Raw genomic sequence first — 21,044 nt, 5'->3', positions numbered from 1 at the left:
CCTACAACATTAATTTTTGGATTTGCCTCTTTTTTGTAATTCTCTTTGCTAATCTCAACCTTCTGCATTGCAACCTAATTTAATTAAAGGGACATGAAACAGTTTGATGTTGGAATATAAATTATTTTATTCTAGGTAGGTATTTTAATTATTAATTGTATACCCTTTTCTGGAAATTTAACTCTGAAAAATATTGTTTTTCTATTTTTTTCTGTTTTTTTTTATTAATAGGTACCATCATGTTGTATCTTAGGTTTTCAGTCTTTTCAGGCAATATTAAGAGGTGCAAGTATGCAAACAAGGCTGTGTGGCAACTCTGTTAGGTAGTTACTTTAACAGCCCTCTATTCCAGTCAGCCTTGTATTCACACTGTCTGTTTTACATCTTTCTCTGTCCTCAGCAAAGGAGATAGAGAACCTAGGTTTCAACATGGCTGCACCCATTACATTTTAGAAGCTAAAGTATCTCACAAAAACTAAACCGTTACACTTTTTCTCAATAATTAAAAATAGAATACAATTATATATTTATATCTATCTATCTATCTATATCTATTATATACCCTCACCGACCACTTTATTAGGGACACCTTGCTAGTACCGGGTTGAACCCCCTTTTGCCTTCAGAACTACCTTAATTCTTTATGTAATAGATTCACCAAGGTGTTGGAAATATTCTTTAGCTATTTTGGTCCATATTGACATGAAAGCATCACGCAGTTGCTGCAGATTTGTCGGCTGCACATCCATGATGCAAATCTCCCGTTCCACCACATCCCAAAGGTGCTCTATGGGATTGAGATCTGGTGACTGTGGAGGTCATTGGAGTACAGTGAACTCATTGTCATGTTCAAGATACCAGTTTGAGATGATTTTAGCTTTGTGACATGGTGCATTATCCTGCTGGAAGTAGCCATCAAAAGATGGGTACACTGTAGTCATAAAGGGATGGACATGGTCAGCAACAATACTCACTTAGGCCATGGCATTCAAATGATGCTCAATTGGTACTAAGTGTGCCAAGAAAATATTTCACACACCATTACACCACCACCACCAGCCTCAACCCTTGATACAAGGCAGGATGGATCCATGCTTTCATGTTGTTTACACCAGATTCGGACCCTAACATCTGAATGTTGCAGCTGAAATCGAGACTCATCATATTAAGCAATGTTTTTCCAATCTTCTATTGTCTAATTTTGGTGAGCCTGTGCGAATTGTAGCCTCAGTTTCCTGTTCTTAGCTGACAGGAGTGGCACCCAGTGTGGTCTTCTGCTGATGTAGCCTATCTGCTTTAAGGTTCGACAAGTTGTACGTTCAGAGATAGTATTCTGAATACCTTAGCTGTAATGAGTGGTTATTTGAGTTACTGTTGCCTTTCTATCATCTCAAACCAGTCTGCCCAGTCTCTTCTCACCTCTGACATCAACAACTGCCGCTCACTGGATATTTTCTCTTTTTCTGACCATTCTCTGTAAACCCTAGAGATGGTTGTGCGTGAAAATCCCAGTAGATCAGCATGTTACATTCAAAGTCACTTAAATCACCTTTCTTCCTCATTCTGATGCTCGATTTGAACTTCAGCAAGTCGTCTTCACCACGTCTAGATGCCTAAATGCATTGAGTTGCTGCCATGTGAGTGGCAATTTGTGTTACCAAGCAATGGAACAGGTGTACCTAAGAAAGTGGCGGGTGAGTGTGTATATATATATATATATATATATATATATATATATATATATATATATATAATATGCATGTACATATTATTCTCAGGCTAATCTTTGCTCTGAAAACATTATTATATCTACCATTTATTTACTGTATAATATATCACTATATAGCTTTTTTTCTGGCTTTTTGCTTGCATCAGAAATAGAGCTCATATTACAACTTGAAAGTAAAAGTTTTCGCTCAAATGCAGTCGCAATTTGCGCTCATTGGTTTAGCAGGACTGAAAAATCTGCATAAAGGGTAGTGAGTTGTAAAAAGTTGCATTTAACACAACACAAATACATTTAAAAGTACAGTTACACTCATATAAACACTATATTTTCTTCCTAAGATAGGGAGAGTCCACGGCTTCATTCCTTACTGTTGGGAAATACAACACCTGGCCACCAGGAGGAGGCAAAGACACCCCAGCCAAAGGCTTAAATATCCCTCCCACTTCCTCATCACCTCAGTCATTCGTTGCATTTCATCATGTTAGGACCAAGCGGATCTAATAGATGCACTATCAGTGCCCTGGAGGTCCAAACTCGTATATCTTTTTCCTCCATTACCGCTTCTTCCTCAAAGTTACCTTGTCGCAGAGACCTGCTGGTACAAGGTCCATTTGTTCATCAAAATCTATATTCTCTTAGTCTGACTGTGTGAAGATTGAACGCTTAGTCTTAACCAGGAAGGGTTTCTCTGAGAGTGTCATTGATACTCTTATTCAAGCTCGTAAACCAGTTACTCGCCGTATCTACCACAAGGTGTGGAGGACCTACTTATTCTGGTGTGAAGAGCGTGGTTTATCCTGGCACAGAGTTAAGGTTGCCAGATCTTTTCTCTAGGATGGGCTGGAGAATGGCCTTTCTGCTAGTTCCCTGAGGGGACAGATTTCGGCCCTGTCAGTTTTTTTTTTTTTTACAAATAATTTTTTTTTATTGAGACAACATAATGTACAACAACATTGCCTGCAGATACAAATTTGAGGTTGCATAGACATATTGTTGGAATACAGATTTGAATATGATAAGTCAAACACTTTTACGTTAAAGTAAGCAATGATAAATAAAGACAAGGATGAGAACAAATACAGGCATGAGAATGGTCTCTTTTCTGGAAGTGATGTGTTGTGGGTATGAATTTTGGTGCTGTGTCTGTGGTTTATGATGGTATCGGTGCTCTAATTTTGTTAGGGTATAGGCCGTAGAGATTTATGAGAGGCGAGCGTGGTAGGTGTGAAAGGAGGGAAGAGAAAAAAAAAAGAAAAAAAAAAAAAGGAGGGGGGGTGATCGGCCCTGTCAGTTTTATTGCACAAGAGACTGGCTGAGCTTCCAGACATTCAGTCCTTTGTTAAGGCTCTGATTAGGATCAGACCCGTGTTTAGATCTGGGGCTCCTCCTTGGAGCCTAAATCTTGTTCTTTGGGTTTGCAACAGGTTCCGTTTGAGCCTCTGCATTCCGTTGACATTAAATTTTTATCTTGGAAGGTTCTCTTTTTATTGGCTATTGCCTCTGCGCGCGGAGTTTCTGAGATCTCTGCTTTGCAATGTGAGCCCCCTTATCTGATTTTTATTCAAGGAAGCGTAAGGGGCAGAAGGCTACTTCGAATTTTCTATCTTTTTGGCTAGCTTACGAGGCAGCTTGACATCGCCCTCCTTAGAGGATAACGGCTCATTCTACTAGAGCAGTGGCTTCCTCTTGGGCCTTTAAGAATGAGGCCTCTATTGATCAGATTTGTAAGGCGGCTACCTGGTCCTCCTTACATACTTTTTCAAAATTTTACAAGTTTGATGTTTTTGCTTCGGCTGAAGCAGCTTTCGGGAGAAAAGTTTTGCAGGTTGTGGTGCCTCAGAATAGGGTCCGCCTCTTCCTTTTTGTTCCCTCCCGTTATTCATTCAGAGTCCTCTGGAGCTTGGGTATAGTTTTCCCAACAGTAAGGAATGAAGTCATGGACTCTTCCTATCTTAGGAAGGAAAACATAATTTATGCTTACCAGATAAATTCCTTTCCTTCCGGATAGGGAGAGTCCACGACCCTGGCCCGTTTTTTCTTGTCTATGGGCGGTCCCCTATAATTTATTTTATTCTTCTGGCACCATTTATACCCTAATGTTTCTCCTACTTTTCCTTTTTCCCTTGGCAGAATGACTGGGGTGATGAGGAAGAGGGAAGGATATTTAGGCCTTTCTGCTGGGGTATCTTTGCCAGGTGTTGTATTTCCCAACAGTAAGGAATGAAGCCGTGGACTCTCCCTATCCGGAAGGAAAGGAATTTATCTGGTAAGCATAAATTATGTTCTATTTATAATAATATTTAATGTAACTGTAAATGTTTTACATTCCAATGTTCTTCACCTAGGGGAATATGTTCTATGTATTTTTAAATAAGTTTATACCTTTATCTGTGTATATATGCTGATGAAGGAGGCGAGACCTCCGAAAACGTTACAAATAAAGTAACTCCGTTTGTTGTGAAAGTCCTGAGAGTGCACTTCTTTTTGGCTGATATATTACTACAAAGCTGCACCCAGACGGTCTCCTTACTGAGGGCAAGATCTGGTATTTGGATACATATATATATATATATATATATATATATATATATATATATATATATACAGGAATAGATAAATATTTTACATAAATATATACACATATAAACAGATATATACATATGTATATATATATATATATATATATATATATATATAAACACATAATATATATATATATATATATATATATATACTTATTGGAGCCCTTTGTAGTCAAAAATCATAATTACATAATTATTCATCTTTAATATTTAATAATGTGTTTAACTGTCTACATAATGTACATAATGTAAATACATTCTAATTCTCTTCACTTTTCTCTATCTATCTATCTATCTATCTATCTATCTATCTATCTATCTATATATATATATATATATATATATATATATATATATATATATATATATATATATATATATATATATATATACAGGTATAAATATATATTTTACAAAATAATAGAAATATATATTTAAAAAAAAATAGAAAATGTTTTTCTTTGTGAAGAATATTGGAATGTAAAATATGCTAATTGCAAATCAGGTTTAGCGATGTAGTTCTAACGCGTTTACACGCTCCATTGAAGTCTTGGGGGAGAATATGTTAACGTGATCATGATATCTGAAGCTCACGCACAAACTTTTTACTTTCAACTTGTAATACGCGCGCAAAAAGTTAACTTATTGCAAAGCGGGAGCGCTAAATAGTGCGCCACTTTTAATCTAGCTCATGATATATTATCTATGAGTAGGTATGGTGTTTGAATGCAAGTTCACAAGGGACATATGTACATATGCTTGAATCACTTTTACTTCAGGCACTTTTGCTATTACATGTGAAATGTAAAATTGCTATATTCAATACTGAAATATAAGTTTATATACCTTTTAAATATATATCCAGCAGTGTTTGCTAGTATTCCTGTTTAAAAGTAGATTGTTAGCTCTTCACATGAAGGCATGCTTTTCTCAGTAGATTTCTATTTAATTTATCAAACCTCTTACATGTGTTTAAATATTTGAAATACATAACATAATGCATTGCCACCATTGCAAGACTAACAATAAAAAAACAGCTTGCATTGCGTAGTGTCTCTGCGGATATGTTCCTTTGATAACCTGTAGAGGGAGACAATAACCTAGACTCACCACCAACATTCTAGTCTCTTGGGAGAAATGTCTGTACATTGAATGTGTGTAGTGAGAGTTTCTACATACATCACAAGCTCTGTATGGTAAACAGTACAGCTAAAGAAAAAGACTGATACTCAAGAATTTAAAAAGGGACATGCAACCCAAAAGTTTTCTTTCACGATTTAGAAAGAGCATGAAATTTTGAACAACTTTATAATTTGCTTCTATTATCTAATTTGCTTCATTCTCTTGATATACTTTGCTGAAAAGAATATTTAGATAGGCTCAGTAGTTGCTGATTGGAGGCTGCCCATGTGATGCCTTGTGTGATTGGCTCACCCATGTGCATTGCTATTTCTTCAGCAATGGATATCTAAAGAATGAAGCAACTTAGATAATGGAAGTAAATTGGAATGTTGTTAAAAATCGTATTATCTACCTGAATCCTAAAAGAAAAAATTGGGGTTTAGTGTCCCTTTAAGTGTCTTAAAATTAAATGCTCTATCTGAATCAAGAACATTACATTTTAACTTTCATGTTCCTTTAATGCTCTTATAATCACATACACCTAGATTACGAGTTTTGCGTTAGAGGCTATGCGGTGCTAATGGCCAGTTTATGCTCACCGCTCACTTACAGACAGCGCTGGTATTACGGGTTTTTACAACCCAGACAAGCAGTGAGCGTTGAGCAAAATTTAGCTCATTACCGCACTCCAGTACCAGCGCTGCTTACGTTAGCGGTGAGCTGGTGTAACATGCTTGTGCACGATTTCGCCATAGGAATCAACGGGAAGAGCCGGCTGAAAAAAAGTCTAACACCTTCAAAAAAGCAGCGTAAAGCTTCTTAACGCAGCCCCATTGATTCCTATGGGGAAATAAAATGTATGTATACACCTAGCACCCTAACATGAACCCCGAGTCTAAACACCCCTAATCTTACACTTATTAACCCTTAATTTGGCGCCCCCGACATCGCCGACACCTACATTATATTATTAACATTAACCCCTAATCTGCCGCTCCAGACACTGCTGCCATCTACATTATACTTATGAACCCCTAATCTGATGCCCCCAACATCGCTGACACCTACATAATATTTATTAACCCCTAATTTGCCTTCCCCAATGTCGCCGCAACCTACCTACACTTCTCAACCCCTAATCTGCCGCCCCCAACGTCGCCGCCACTATAATAAACATATTAACCCCTAAACCGCCGCACTCCCGCATCGCAAACATTAGTTAAAGATTATTAACCCCTAATCTGCCGTCCCTAACATCGCAGCAACCTATCTACATTTATTAACCCCTAATCTACCGCCCCCAACGTCATCGCCACTATTCTAAATTTATTAACCCCTAAACCTAAGTCTAACCCTAACCCTAACACCCCCTAACTTAAATATAATTTAAATAAATTTAAATAAAATTACTATAATTAATTAAATTATTCCTATTTAAAACTAAATACTTACCTGTAAAATAAACCCTAAGCTAGCTACAATATAACTAATAGTTACATTGTAGCTAGTTTAGGATTTATTTTTATTTTACAGGCAAGTTTGTATTTATTTTAACTAGATATAGAACTACCTAGATAAAATAAAGACAAATTGACCTGTAAAATAAAACCTAACCTAAGTTTCAATTACACCTAACACTACACTATAATTAAATTAATTCCATAAACTAAATACAATTAAATACAATTAAATAAAATTAGCTAAAGTACAAAAAACAAACACTAAATTACAGAAAATAATAAAGAAATTACAAGATTTTTAAACTAATTACATCTAATCTAATCCACCTAACAAAATAAAAAAGCCCCCCCAAAATAAAAAAGCCCTACCCTACACTAAATTACAAATAGCCCTTAAAAGGGCCTTTTGCAGGGCATTGCCTCAAAGTAATCAGCTCTTTTACCTGTAAACAAAATGAAAAATCTCCCCAACATTAAAACCCACCATCCACACAACCAACCCTACTCTAAAACCCACCCAATACCCCCTTAAGAAAACCTAACACTAACCCCTTGAAGATCACCTTACCGGGAGAAGTCTTCACCCAACTGGGCCGAAGTCCTCAACGAATCCGGCAGAAGTGGTCCTCCAGACGGGCAGAAGTGGACCTCCAGACGGCATCTTCTATCTTCATCCATCTGGCACGGAGCAGGTCCATCTTCAAGACATCCGATGCGGAGCATCCTCTTCTTTCCACGGCGACTGAAGAATGAAGTTACCTTTAAGTGACGTCATCCAAGATGGCGTCCCTTCAATTCCGATTGGCTGATAGAATTCTATCAGCCAATTGGAATTCAGGTAGAAAAAATCATATTGGCTGATGCAATCAGCCAATAGGATTGAGCTGGCATTCTATTGGCTGATTGGAACAGCCAATAGAATGCCAGCTCAATCCTATTGGCTGATTGGATCAGCCAATAGGATTGAAGTTCAATCAGCCAATCGGAATCTAAGGGACGCCATCTTGGATGACGTCACTTAAAGGAACCTTCATTCTTCAGTCGCCGTGGAAAGAAGAGGATGTCTTGAAGATGGACCCGCTCCGCACCGAATGGATGAAGATAGAAGATGCCGTCTGGATGAAGACTTCTGCCCGTCTAGAGGACCACTTCTGCCTGTCTGGAGGACCTCTTCTGCCGGATTTGTTGAGGACTTCGGCCCGGTTGGGTGAAGACTTCTCCCAGTAAGGTGATCTTCAAGGGGTTAGTGTTATTTTTTTTTAAGGGGGTATTGCGTGGGTTTTAGAGTAGGGTTGGTTGTGTGGGTGGTGGGTTTTAATGTTGGGGGGATTTGTAATTTTTTTTCATGTAAAAGAGCTGATTAATTGGGGCAATGCCCCGCAAAAGGCCCTTTTACGGGCTATTTGTAATTTAGTGTAGGGTAGGGCTTTTTTATTTTGGGTGGGAGCTTTTTTATTTTGTTAGGGGGATTAGGTGTAATTAGTTTAAAAATCTTGTAATTTGTTTATTATTTTCTGTAATTTAGTGGGGGGTTTTGTACTTTAGCTAATTTTATTTAATTGTATTTAATTGTATTTAGTTTAGGGAATTAATTTAATTATAGTGTAGTGTTAGGTGTAATTGTAACTTAGGTTAGGTTTTATTTTACAGGTCAATTGTCTTTATTTTATCTAGGTAGTTATTAAATAGTTAATAACTATTTAGTAACTATTCTACCTAGTTAAAATAAATACAAACTTGCCTGTAAAATAAAAATAAATCCTAAACTAGCTACAATGTAACTATTAGTTATATTGTAGCTATCTTAGGGTTTCTTTTTACAGGTAAGTATTTAGTTTTAAATAGGAATAATTTAGTTAATTATAGTAATTTTATTTAGATTTATTTAAATTATATTTAAGTTAGGGGGGTTAGGGTTAGACTTAGATTTAGGGGTTAATAACTTTAGTATAGTGGCGGCGACGTTGGGGGCGGCAGATTAGGGGTTAATAAATGTAGGTAGGTGTCGGCGATGTTAGGGACGGCAGATTAGGGGTTAATAATATTTAACTAATGTTTGCGAGGTGGGAGTGCGGCGGTTTAGGGGTTAATATATTTATAGTGGTGGCGATGTCCGGTTCGGCAGATTAGGGGTTAAAAAATTTATTTTAGTGTTTGCGATGTGGGAGGGCCTCGATTTATGGGTTAATAGGTAGTTTATGGGTGTTAGTGTACTTTTTAGCAATTTAGTTAAGAGTTTTATGCTACGGCGTTGTAGTGTAAAACTCTTAACTACTGACTTTAAAATACCAGTCTTGACAGGAGAGGGTGTACCGCTCACTTTTTGGCAGACTCGTAATACCGGCGCTATGTAAGTCCCATTGAAAAAAATCGGATATGCAATTTACGTAAGTGGATTTGCGTTATTTCCAAGTTTGGCCAAAAAAGTGAGCGGTACACCTGTACCTTCAAGACTCGTAATACCAGCGGGCGTTAAAAAGCAGCGTTGGGACCGGCGAACGCTGTTTTTTAAGCCTAACGCACAACTCGTAATCTAGCCAATAGTATTTTTTTATTACGCAGCATATTCTTTAAACACCTGTGAATGCTGTATGTTAAGCATATTATAGTGTTAGCAGTGAATCATTACTAGCTGATACCATGCACAGGCTTTGTATGGTAAACAAGTACAATTAAAGGAAAATACTCATACCCCTACACATTCCATTCCACTATAGGGGATCAAGAGGTTCACGTTTAGAGACAATGAAATCATTCAAACCTCCCATTTATCACAAGTAAATACATAAGGGATAATAAGATAACCCATTACAGACAATTGCCTGTACATAAACCAAAAAAATAACAACATGACATATGAATTAGGAAGAAGACGCAACGGTCGCATTTATTAATTTAACAAAAGCAAATAATCAGGCATGTAAAGGATACTAAAGGTTTCATCCAGAGGAAAGGCTTTCCCACTTATTTGGGAAAACCCTGCCAGGCTCCTCCCATCAACAAGGTCAGACACCCTCAGGAGCTTCAGGTCAGCAGTCTCATGGGAAGAGGCACTTCATGCTCTGGCCCCTCCCATTAGCTTGGCCCTTGCTCCTTCTGGAATATATTCTTACAACAAGCTTGTTAGGATGCACATAGATATCTCCATACCCAGTAAGGTCCAGCTCCCTGCTAGCAGTGCCATATGCAAAAGTCAAGGGATACAAAATTACTGGTGTGGACATGATTGATCATGCTCCTGCCACAAACCACTAAAATAGCCCTAAGGTAATCTGTTAACTAAGCACCACCTTGCAACTTGCTGAAAACATCTGGTAAAGAAAAAAAAAAAAATCAGTTTACTTTTATATTCAAATGTACTTCTTTTTATGAGTATCCTATGTTGAAATGTAGCTATTTTCCATGAGGGCATACCTACGTAGGCCCAGGAGTGTGTGTATTTCAGTATATGTAGTAGTTTTGTGTCTGCAACAAAGTTTGTAACAATGTTTTTCATGTCCCTTTAACAAAAGTTTGTTACTAATATCAGCTAAATTTGGTCAATTAGATATAAATATAATGCAAGCTTTCAAGACTGCTAAGTCTCCTGTTAGCCATGGTGACTAAGAGGCCAAGTAACATTGGAAGTTTGCAGGGAATGTATGTTTGTATAGCTGGTCCAAAAGAAGGTATTATTGTTGCTCAATTTTGTTAGCAATGCAATAATATTTTCTAGCTGGGCTACCACTGAGAATCTTCTTTTTTATATAGGTTTTCAACAGATGCTTTTTCTTTTAAACTTTGCTCGTTGCGATAAGAGGAATGGAAAACATAATCACAAGTGATGAATGATATACAATTTATTCAGAAACAAGACAGACTGAGGGATCATTATTTCATTCTTATCTTTATCACAGTATATATTCTAAATGCATGAACTGTTTGCAATGTACAGAATACAGTACAACATGGAATTTAGAAAGCAGAATGTTGAAAGAACAGTTAGTGTATTTTGAGACAGCATGACATGTGACAGCCACGCTTCAGGGCCGCTTTGTCAGCAGGATGCGTCTCTGAGCTGGTCTCTTACCATAACATTTAATCTTCTTCCTGGGGATCCTGCTGCTTTGCTCCCTTGTGTGCACTGAAAAACTCCTGTCTTAGTGTAGGAAAAATATTGTAGCATTTCTACACATGCAATGCCCCCAGCACATTCACTTCACTCCCTCTGAGATTTCTCAAATACGCAGCCACAGGTCCTGCATGTGTAGCTATATTTACATGTTAGATTCAGCTTGCAGCACAAGAGAAATGATATCATACAGCATATAATAATGTAATGAAGTTTCATTTGAACAAGGAATAGGCTGAATAGAAAACTCTGGCTCAAATAAATAGAATTGTATTTTGGTGATATTCTACAAGATTCTCGTGAACCATAGAAAACATTCATTAACTCCTAATAAACTTGAATATTTTGCACATTTTGTGAATTCAAAGAATACATTAATATACAATATAGATTTTTTTTTTTTTTACCATTTAATACTAATTTTTATTTAGCTTAACAAATATGGGGCCAAAGTTTCATTGTGATAAACTGCACTGAGATTAAGATTTTTGAAAATTACTCCGGCCTGGCCTAGAAGAAAAGAACTTAAAGGGACACCCAAACACACATTCGATCCTTGCCGCTGCAGTCCCTGGAACGCTCCGTGTATACGGTGAATCAAAAGTGGGAAAAAACACTGGGCAAAGGCTAGAAGGGGTGCACACTGAAACGGCCAAATGGCCAGACAGAGCACACAAAAAAAGGGGGAATACAGCCGCACAGTAAAGAGGCACCAAAAAAAAAAAAATTGCTTTATTAAACAATGTTAAAAAGTACATAGTCATAGCCATCATGACTAGTTTTGTGCCTCAACAGGCACTTAATCATATGATACTACACACTGCGCAGACTCCAGTCCCTATTTAAAGAGAAAACAGCAGCCTGCAATCAAGCACTAATTAAAAACATTCTAGGTAATATATACACAAACAGTATAAATTTCAAAATACTATAGAAAATTGAAAACACAAGAATACAGAAAGTTGGATAAATATATGACATTACATGATCAATTCATTAAAAAATAAATAAAGATAATGATAATGATGACAGTACTGATGGTACCAAGTTAAAGTGATATACAGTTAGACTAATGCACGAATTACATGATAAAATTCATTCAATAATAATAATAATGATAATGATAGTATTGACACTGCTGATAGCGCCAAGTTAAAGGGATATACCATTAGACTGATGCACAAATGCTAAATCAACTATACTGGAAATTGTGTGAAACAATATTTATCGTGTATGCACACATACAATGATGCAACTCCAAGTGCAGAGCTAGTTAAGACAAAACAATAAGCCTTCTTCAACATTTGAGTGTGCCCATACACGGAGATAAATAGTGAATTAGTTACCTTGATGTTGAAAAAACAAAGAAGTAGTGCATGTTCATTATCTACACAGCTAAACGCATATACATGTAAATACAGAAAACTATTCTATAAAGTAACTCATATCCCACTCAGTGTAATAGTCTATATCTGTCACCACCTCTTGATGGAAGCATGACTCTGTCAATTACCTTTACCTTTATATTAAAAATATTGGTCATGTGAAATAAATTATGGTGCTTGGCCACTGCTGACTCTTTAACAAATTCCTTGGTATCACTAATGTGTTCTCTTACTTGAGACCTCAACTCTCTGGAGGTCTTACCTACGTATTAAAGGGAACAAAATTTACATTCTAAAAGATAAACTACAAATGAGGTTCTACAATTTAAAACTTACTAGCAAACTCCTCATTGGTAACTGTGCTTTTAAAACCATTACCAACTTGTAGAACCCCACATGTAATGCAAGTGCCATTCCCACATCTGTATGTCCCTTTCCTTTTAATCCACTCACTATTGTCAGTAACCCCTGTGCATACCAAACTAAGGGCTAATTTGGTGGATAAAGTCATGGGTTTCCTGGGAACAAACTTGCACTTATCAATAACATTGGCCAAAGTACGATCATCTTTCAGCATGTTAAAGTTCTTCCTCAATATGGAACACACCTCATGAAACTGACTAGAATACTCTGTTGAAAAAACAACCCTGTCTTGTGTGATTGTATTCACTTTTTTATAAGTTGAAATAAAATCACTTTGGCTTTGTCTTTTAACCTCATCAAAGGTATTTTCTAATTGCCTTTTTTCATACCCTCTCTCTCTAAGCCGTTCGATTAGGGCCCTGGCTTGTCAAACACCAAATGTGGTGGATGACCCGACTTGGCGTGTAAAATTGTATTTCCAGCAGTGGGTTTACGAAATGTGTCACCAATGATAGTACCACTCTTGACTTTACCATAAAGGTTTAAGTCCAAAAAGTTAACAGAAGTACTGGGTGGATCACCAACAAATCTCAGATTGAGGTTATTGCTATTCAAGTAGTTTTGAAAGCTCACAAAATCAAAGGGTTCTTTAACAATAAAAATTAGGTCATCTATAAAACGCATATACATTACCATGCTGTCTCTGAATGGATTATCATTGGTGTATAAATTAAGATTTTCCCACCATCCTACATACAGATTTGCGAAAGAGGAAGCGAATTTCGCTCCCATAGCAGTTCCGCAAATCTGTATGTAGAATTCCCTATCAAACATAAAAAAGTTGTGCTTCAACAAAAAGTCAACTATTTCACACAGAAAGATCTTACTCTCACTTACGAACCTAGCATGGGCATCTAAGAAATACTTGGCAGGCTTGATACCAAGAAAGTGTGGTATTCAGGAATAAAGAGAAACTGCATCCACAACAATCCATTTGAAGCTGCCTTCCCATTTGATATTAGAAACCACCTTTAGTACATGACTGGAATCTCTTAAATTTAAGGTTTTGTACAAGGGGTTGAAGGATTGAGTCAATCCACTCAGAGTTGGGCTCGAATAAAGACCCAACCCCTGAGATTATGGGACGTCCTGGAGGGTTTTTAAAATTTTTGTGGGTTTTGGGTAAATAATGAAAAATAGGTATACGAGGGTTGTCAGGAACCAATGACTCAACTTGTGCCCTGTCCAATAAACCCAAGGAAATTGCCTGCTCCAAAATCCTAAATAGTTTAGATCTGAATGCAAGGGTGGGATTAGTATTTAACTTTCTATACGTACTCGTATCAACAAGTTGTCTCAAGCTTTCATTGATATAATCAACTTTATTCACTTCAACCACATTTTCACCCTTGTCTGAAGATCTAATCACAATCTCTTTGTTGTTCTCCATCGTTTTTAATGCTGCTCTTTCCCTACATCTTAAAGGGACAGTATACACTCATTTTCATATAACTGCATGCAAAAGACACTACTATAAAGAATAAGATGCACAGAGTTTAGCTCTGTTGAAAAGGTAGTTGGAAAGCCCACTGCAAGTGGCAAATAAGACACTCCCCCCTCCCCCTTTTTTGCATATGAAAAGACCCTTTACACAAACAGGAGCAAGCTGGAGTAGGTAGTCGAGCGTATTCACATAAAACTTTGGGGCTTGGTTAGGAGTCTGAAAATCAGAGCAATGTTATTTAAAAATAAGCAAAACTATACATTTAAAAAAAAAAAAAAAACTTCATGGGCTATATAAATAGATCATTTACAAAACATTTATGCAAAGAAAAAATGAGTGTATAATGTCCCTTTAACTTGTAAGTGTGTTTCTGAAGTTTTTTTCCTCCAACAGAAATATTTCCTTTTCAATACGCTGTTGATACAAAAAGCTGAACCCCTAAACTGAATGGGGTAAAAATCAGATGAGCGTTTAATATATACTGTTTATGTATATATTACCTAGACTGTTTTTAATTATTGTTTGATTGCAGGCTGCTGTTTTCCCTTTAAATAGGGAGTCTGCGCAGTGTGTAGTATCCTATGATTAAGTGCCTGTTGAGGAAATCAAAGGGACAATCTAGATAAAATTTCATTTTTTTAAAAAAAAATTTTTTTCCCAATAGGGTTTTTTTATAGATAAGACAGCAATGAAAATAATTAATGTCTTGTCTACCACCCAGAGATACATGGGCTATGGATGTTCTTGCTGGATCAGTTTTTGATCATAAGCTAATAACTGATTAGTTGATAATATGTGGAAGAACGATAAAAATTTGTGGTATAAGATGTATTTGGATTTCTATGTATAATTGACCCTTGAAGGGCTGCGTCCCTGGACAAAAGATGGGTCTCTGTGAGTTTTTTTTTTCTTCATGTTCATGCAAAGGTAGTTTTTGTTTCTGTAATAATGTGTACACAATTTCATGATTCAGATAGGGCATGCAATTTTAAGCAACTTTCCAATTTACGTTTATCATCAAATTTACTTTGTTCCCTTTGTATTCTTTGATGAAAGCTAAACCTAGGTAGGCTGATATGCTAATTTCTAAGCCATTGACTGCCGCCTCTTATCTCATTGCATTTTATCAGTTGTGTGCCATATAGATTACATTGTGCTCACTCCCATGGAGTTACCAAGGAGTCAGCACTGATTGGCTAAAATTGCAAGTCTGTCAAAAGCACTGAAATAAAGGGGCAGTCTGCAGAGGCTTAGATACAAGGTAATCACAGAGGTAAAAAAAGTATTTAATATAACCGTGTTGGTTATTCAAAACTGGGGAATGGGTAACAAGAGGATTTCTATTTTAACCCTTTGAGTGCTAATGACGGCTCTGAGCCGTCACAGAGTTTCTCACTCTGGTGCTAATGACGGCTCAGAGCCGTCACTGCACTCTCCCACCTTGAGGGAGATCTGGGGGCTTCTTGCTGCTCCTACCCCGGCGATTGTGCCTGTAGAGTGACAGGCATCGCCGGGGCTTCACGTGATGCACGGTGACGTCACGCGCAATTACGTGATGACGTCACCGCGCAACTTTATTTATACTTAACAATGTTAAGTATAGGAGGAGGGGGCATGCTGCTTAGAAGCCTGTATCTCAGGCATCTAAGCAGCTACAGACCCCCAAGACCCATTGTTGGAAAGGTAATCGCCTAACCTTTCCAACAGTGTAAGTCATGGGGGTCTGTAAATAAAATATTAGCACCCAGGTGGGAAATGGCTTAACAGCCAAAGGGTTAAACAATAACAACTCTAGAGTAGACTGTCCCTTTAAAGATTCATAAACTCTTTTTTTTCTATTTCATTCAAAAAGAAGTAATGCAATCTCATGGAATTTCATAGTAAACTTTCTTAAATGAAGGAAGTAAATAATGTGACTGTGCTGCACATGCCAGATGCACACTTACTTGCAAGTCTGGGGACAAACATCCTGATTGGCTGCTTAAAGTCCCTTTACAATGGTATGTGGCTACTGTGGAAAATTTGAGTTACAATTTCTTCCCATTTTACATAGAGATGTGATATTTCATAGTAAACATTTTTATATACGCTGCAGCTATTTCAAGTGATTTAACAATCAAATTCACCAAATAATAATTATTAATAATAATAAAATACAATTTATATGTGTTAAAATAACCAGTATTTGCCTAGGTTACTCTGGCAAATCAAATCAATATGTTTGGTGGGTGTTTTTTTTTTTTTAAAGATTTCTTCTCCGCAAACAGATGCAGCTTATTTTCTTATTTAAAATAGGTAAACAATCTCAATAAAAACAAAGGTTCTAGCTGAAAAGCAGCTAATGAAATCCTTCAGGAGACTTCCTGGAGCAGCCAGACTAATAGAAAACAGCCCACTGTGTAAAACTGCAGAAGAGTTTACTAGACATGTAAAAACTACAAAAACATTCACCAGGAAGGGGAGGATTTTAAATGAGCTCTTCTCCTACGTGACTTGCAACTTGCATTTCTATTTTTCAGATACTAAATTCAGTTTATGTTTATGAATGTTTGGAATATGCCCTAAAATGAGAACATTATTATAAAATGACCAGCATCTCCCAAACCTTTGTAAAGTTTCTACAAATAACAGATTGCTTGACATAGCTTACACTGCTTACTGCATACACATTTCTCATATTAAATGATCTATAAAGAAGAGTGACACTTCAAAAATATTTTTTACTTTGAAACCTTAGTTGTTTGTGACTCACGCAATAATTTCATCACTCCCAAAGGTATTTGGCGTGGGCAGAAACTACAAAAAATATCCCCTGGATGAGATGCTTCTATCTAGACTTGATAAACGATCCCTGTGTTTATTCTGTTGGAAAATTGGATTTATTTGGGGTGGGGTGGGGTGGGGGAGGGGAGAGATGCAGTTGCAAACCACTAACCAGGACAACTTCAAACTGAAGCCAAGTATTTTGAAGATGATGTTCATATATATGTGCATTCAGCTTTGGATGAATGAAAAGAAAACAAAAAACAAAATTTGTGTTATGTGTTACATTTGTCTGAAAACAAGAATCGCGCACTCCCTTTAAGAAACAAGCACACAAACAAATGCAAACGGCATACTCTAAAGGCCCCTGCAGGCAAGAAAGGCTTCAAAGGTTCAAATTTCCGCTATTTAATAATAATTTAGCAATGTTCTTGTCAGTTAATTGATTCCTGTTTCAGCCAATAAGGATGTAAGCTTCACTTTTGGGCAACCCCTTGCTGTTGTTTGTAACAGTAGCGCTAGCTGCTGTGCCGTTGATCCTCTGCTGTTTTATTTTTTATTTTAATTTACACACATCTCTAATGTTTACGTAAAAAGACAATATCCAACATTATTATTTGCCTGGAATGATGATTTTTTAGTAATACTTATTATAATTATATGAGGTTTGTGCAATACAATGTAAACATGCTCAGAGAGAAAGCTAGAGTAATCAATCTAAGTTATACTAAAGGTCCAGTAAAGCATATTGGTTCTTTCCATGGGTGGTGCTAGAAGCCTGGTGATCATGTTAAGAATTTTGGGTAGGCAGAGTCAGGGTGGGTGACGGTAGAGTAATGGAGTATGGCACGCAAAGCTAGATGTAATATGGGTAGAGTTGGGCAGTCTAGACCATGACTAGGTGCTTTGGGAATGTTGCTAGGCCTGGAGGTGGTTAGGCAGGCAGTGACTCCAATTGTTTGCACCGGTTCAATTAGACAACTTTGCTCGATTGTGGCTAGTCACACTCTTATTTTATTTAAGATGTTGTTTTCATAAATATACAATTCTACTTAATACAAACACATCCATTTTTTCTTTGTATGCATTTCCTGTTCCTCGGATAGTGTATTTGTGTCAGCTAACAACGACAAGCTCTTCTGGATTAATAAAATTATTAAACATGTATTATCAATTTTGTTAAATCATACCTTACAGTATGTTAAGTGCATTCGAATAACATTAGTAAAAACATTGCAAATATATGTTCTGAGTGTTTATTTATCAAGTTCTGTAAAATTTTATAAAATGGATATAAATTATATAACAAATTTAAGCAAACTAAAAACTCCCCTTATGAAACACTGTTATTTCTGTCCAGGTTTCCTGTTTACTCATCAAGCCAACTGCTATGTGCCAACTATGTACTATGGGCAGCGGTAACTGTATCTCTAAGCAATAATACCTTCACAGAACTTGTAAAGGATTAGTTTTAAAAGCATAGCCAGAACCTGGCCATTTAATTTTGGATTACCCCTTAACAAGAAACACCTAATCCAGGGATGTTGAGTTTGAGCCACAAGTGGAGATTCATTTTAATTCATCCTCTTCCACTACTAAAATTACTCTATGGTTTAAAAATTACATAAACTATTTATCTGTACAATATTCTTGTGAAATCAGTGTCTATAGACATACTGGCTTTTTACACATCAGTGGTAAATTAGACTTTTTTTGCCTTTTGATTAAAAAATCAAACCATCTGAATGTTCTAGCAAATAAAGTCTGTTTCCTGGGAGAAATTTCAGAGCTAAGTCTGTCCAGATATCTCTTCAAGAATCAAGTTTCCAAATTTTTCCTGTAGTTAGGAATATTAAATGCTTGTGTCTTTCCTATTCATCAACAGGTTATATGGTTGGTCTAGTTTTTAAGGCTGCCACTACAGTATCCAAAGAGCCTGAATCCACAGGGTGACCAAGAATCTGTGGTCCATAGCTTTGATATATTCCTGTAAAAGGACAGAAAACGTATAGCTCTTCCTCAATTATAAAGGAGTGACACTGTGATCATTCTGCCACATGAACTCTAGCCCCTACCATTTAAGACACAGGTTAATTCTACTTGGGTACTAATACATTTTTCCATTATAAAATTTCTTTGTAAATGTAATGCAAGACTGCCATGTAGTCCACCTGCCAGTTCAGGGTGCTTGCTCAAGCAGAATTTGGTTTGAATGGCAATCAGTATGTCCCTAACCTAGGGCCAGATTATGAGTGGAGTGCAAACGTAAGGGGTTTATCACGGGGGTTTGTGCTCGTCGGGCTTATCACAAGTATTACGAGTTGAAAGTAAACGCGATCACTTGAGCGCAATTGCAATTAATGCAAGAATGATTACCGCTACTTCAGAACCCTGGTTAACTGTCTCGAAACAAAAAAATGTTGCAAAACACAAAGTACAGTTACACTAATAATAACACTAACTAATTCAAATGTTATAGTATTTTAGAACAATAAAAAGTAATGGTTAGGTTTCTACTCACAGGTTCCAAGTTTCATTGCTCTAATCATCCTGAATTTAGCTGTTGTCATGAATCTTCCAATATAAGTATATCCACGTCTAAATGAATCCACTCATGGGGAAAGAGCTATCTGTATCGTCAAACAAATGAGTATTACAAATGTTATTAAAAATGTTTACATGGTAGTTTCAGGAACACAAATGCTTTTTCAGAAGCTTCAGAAATTTTTCAACCTAAAATTTGTAGTGCCATTAAACAATATATGTAGATTGCTTTACAGCAGAGATAGGCAGGCCAGCATGTAAGTTTACTCAGCACATGGAATTTAAATTTGAAAGGAATACAAGAAATAAATATCATTGTTTCCTAAATTATCTTACATGAGTCTGACGCCATATTAATAACTAAAAAAAGCATTTGAATATTACTATTTTTTTAAATGAAAAAAATGTTAGTTGATTTTTGTGTAAAAAGACATCTGAAAATTACTATGTATCTTCAAAGTAAGCATAAATAAATAAAGTAATTATTTCCAATAGACATTTATCTGAAGTATATTAGAAGTGGAGGACAGATAAAATTACAACAAGGAATATATGAAGTAATTCTGTTGACAGAATCTACATAATTAACACAAAACACATGCAACCGAAGTATTTTATAAAATGGGAGTGAAAAATATATGTATATATGTATGTATGTATATATATGTATGTATGTACTGTATGTATGTGTTATATATATATATATATATATATATATATATATATATGTTTGTAGAGATGTTGTTTCTATCAGCGCTTCCAGGAGACGTTCCACATATGCATATATAGGTGCATCGGAAATAAATATATCTCCAATAAGTTAGTTTGGTCATGCCTCTGATGAAGTGAGCTGATACGCTCACGAGACGCGTAAGGCACGTGACGTACGTTCGTGACGTCACTTCCGGATATCCGATACACGCTGTTTGAGCCACACGCCCGACAGTCTCACACTGCAGAAGTTAATGCTTCTAGCAATCCACGCACCGCATTTATCATACACAGCAATAAGTTTTTATCCAAATAGATGCCCAGATTGACTGCACCAAATCACTTTATCCTTTTCATATCCGCATTTATATTTCTCAGTTTTTGACTACCATTTTCGCCAACTCTTATTTGTATTAGATTTTATCACATTGTTTAATATCCCCACTTATTAATAGACCTCGCAATACCCCACTGGTTTATATGTATTTAAACTATCAGCTTATTTATTTGTACCATCCAACATTTTTGTTAGTCAGTTTTTATACGCTGTTCCCAGTCTTGTATTTTTTACACCATTAGATTTTACTATCTCGCTATTTTCATTTTTAGATCCTCATTTGTATATCATCCCTGTTTTTTATACATATTTCTCTTATATTAATGATTTCATTTCACATATTTATTTGACATCAACTACTTACTTACAAACATACATTTTATGTCAAATATTTTTACTATTTCAAAATATTAACTATTTCATAATAAAGTTT

At 36.4% G+C, this 21,044-nt stretch overlaps 1 protein-coding gene across 5 annotated transcripts in view; it reads left to right on the top strand.

The window, feature by feature from the left end:
* CDK15 (cyclin dependent kinase 15) overlaps positions 1-21,044 on the top strand; it is a 657,391-nt gene that overhangs the window by 373,720 nt on the left and 262,627 nt on the right. The gene's annotated exons all lie outside the window — the stretch shown is intronic.

The sequence above is a fragment of the Bombina bombina genome, chromosome 1 (genome assembly GCF_027579735.1).
Source record: "Bombina bombina isolate aBomBom1 chromosome 1, aBomBom1.pri, whole genome shotgun sequence".
NCBI lineage: Eukaryota > Metazoa > Chordata > Amphibia > Anura > Bombinatoridae > Bombina > Bombina bombina.
The sequence above is the reverse complement of the archived record's forward strand: the minus strand, read 5'-3'. Positions and strand labels throughout refer to the sequence as shown.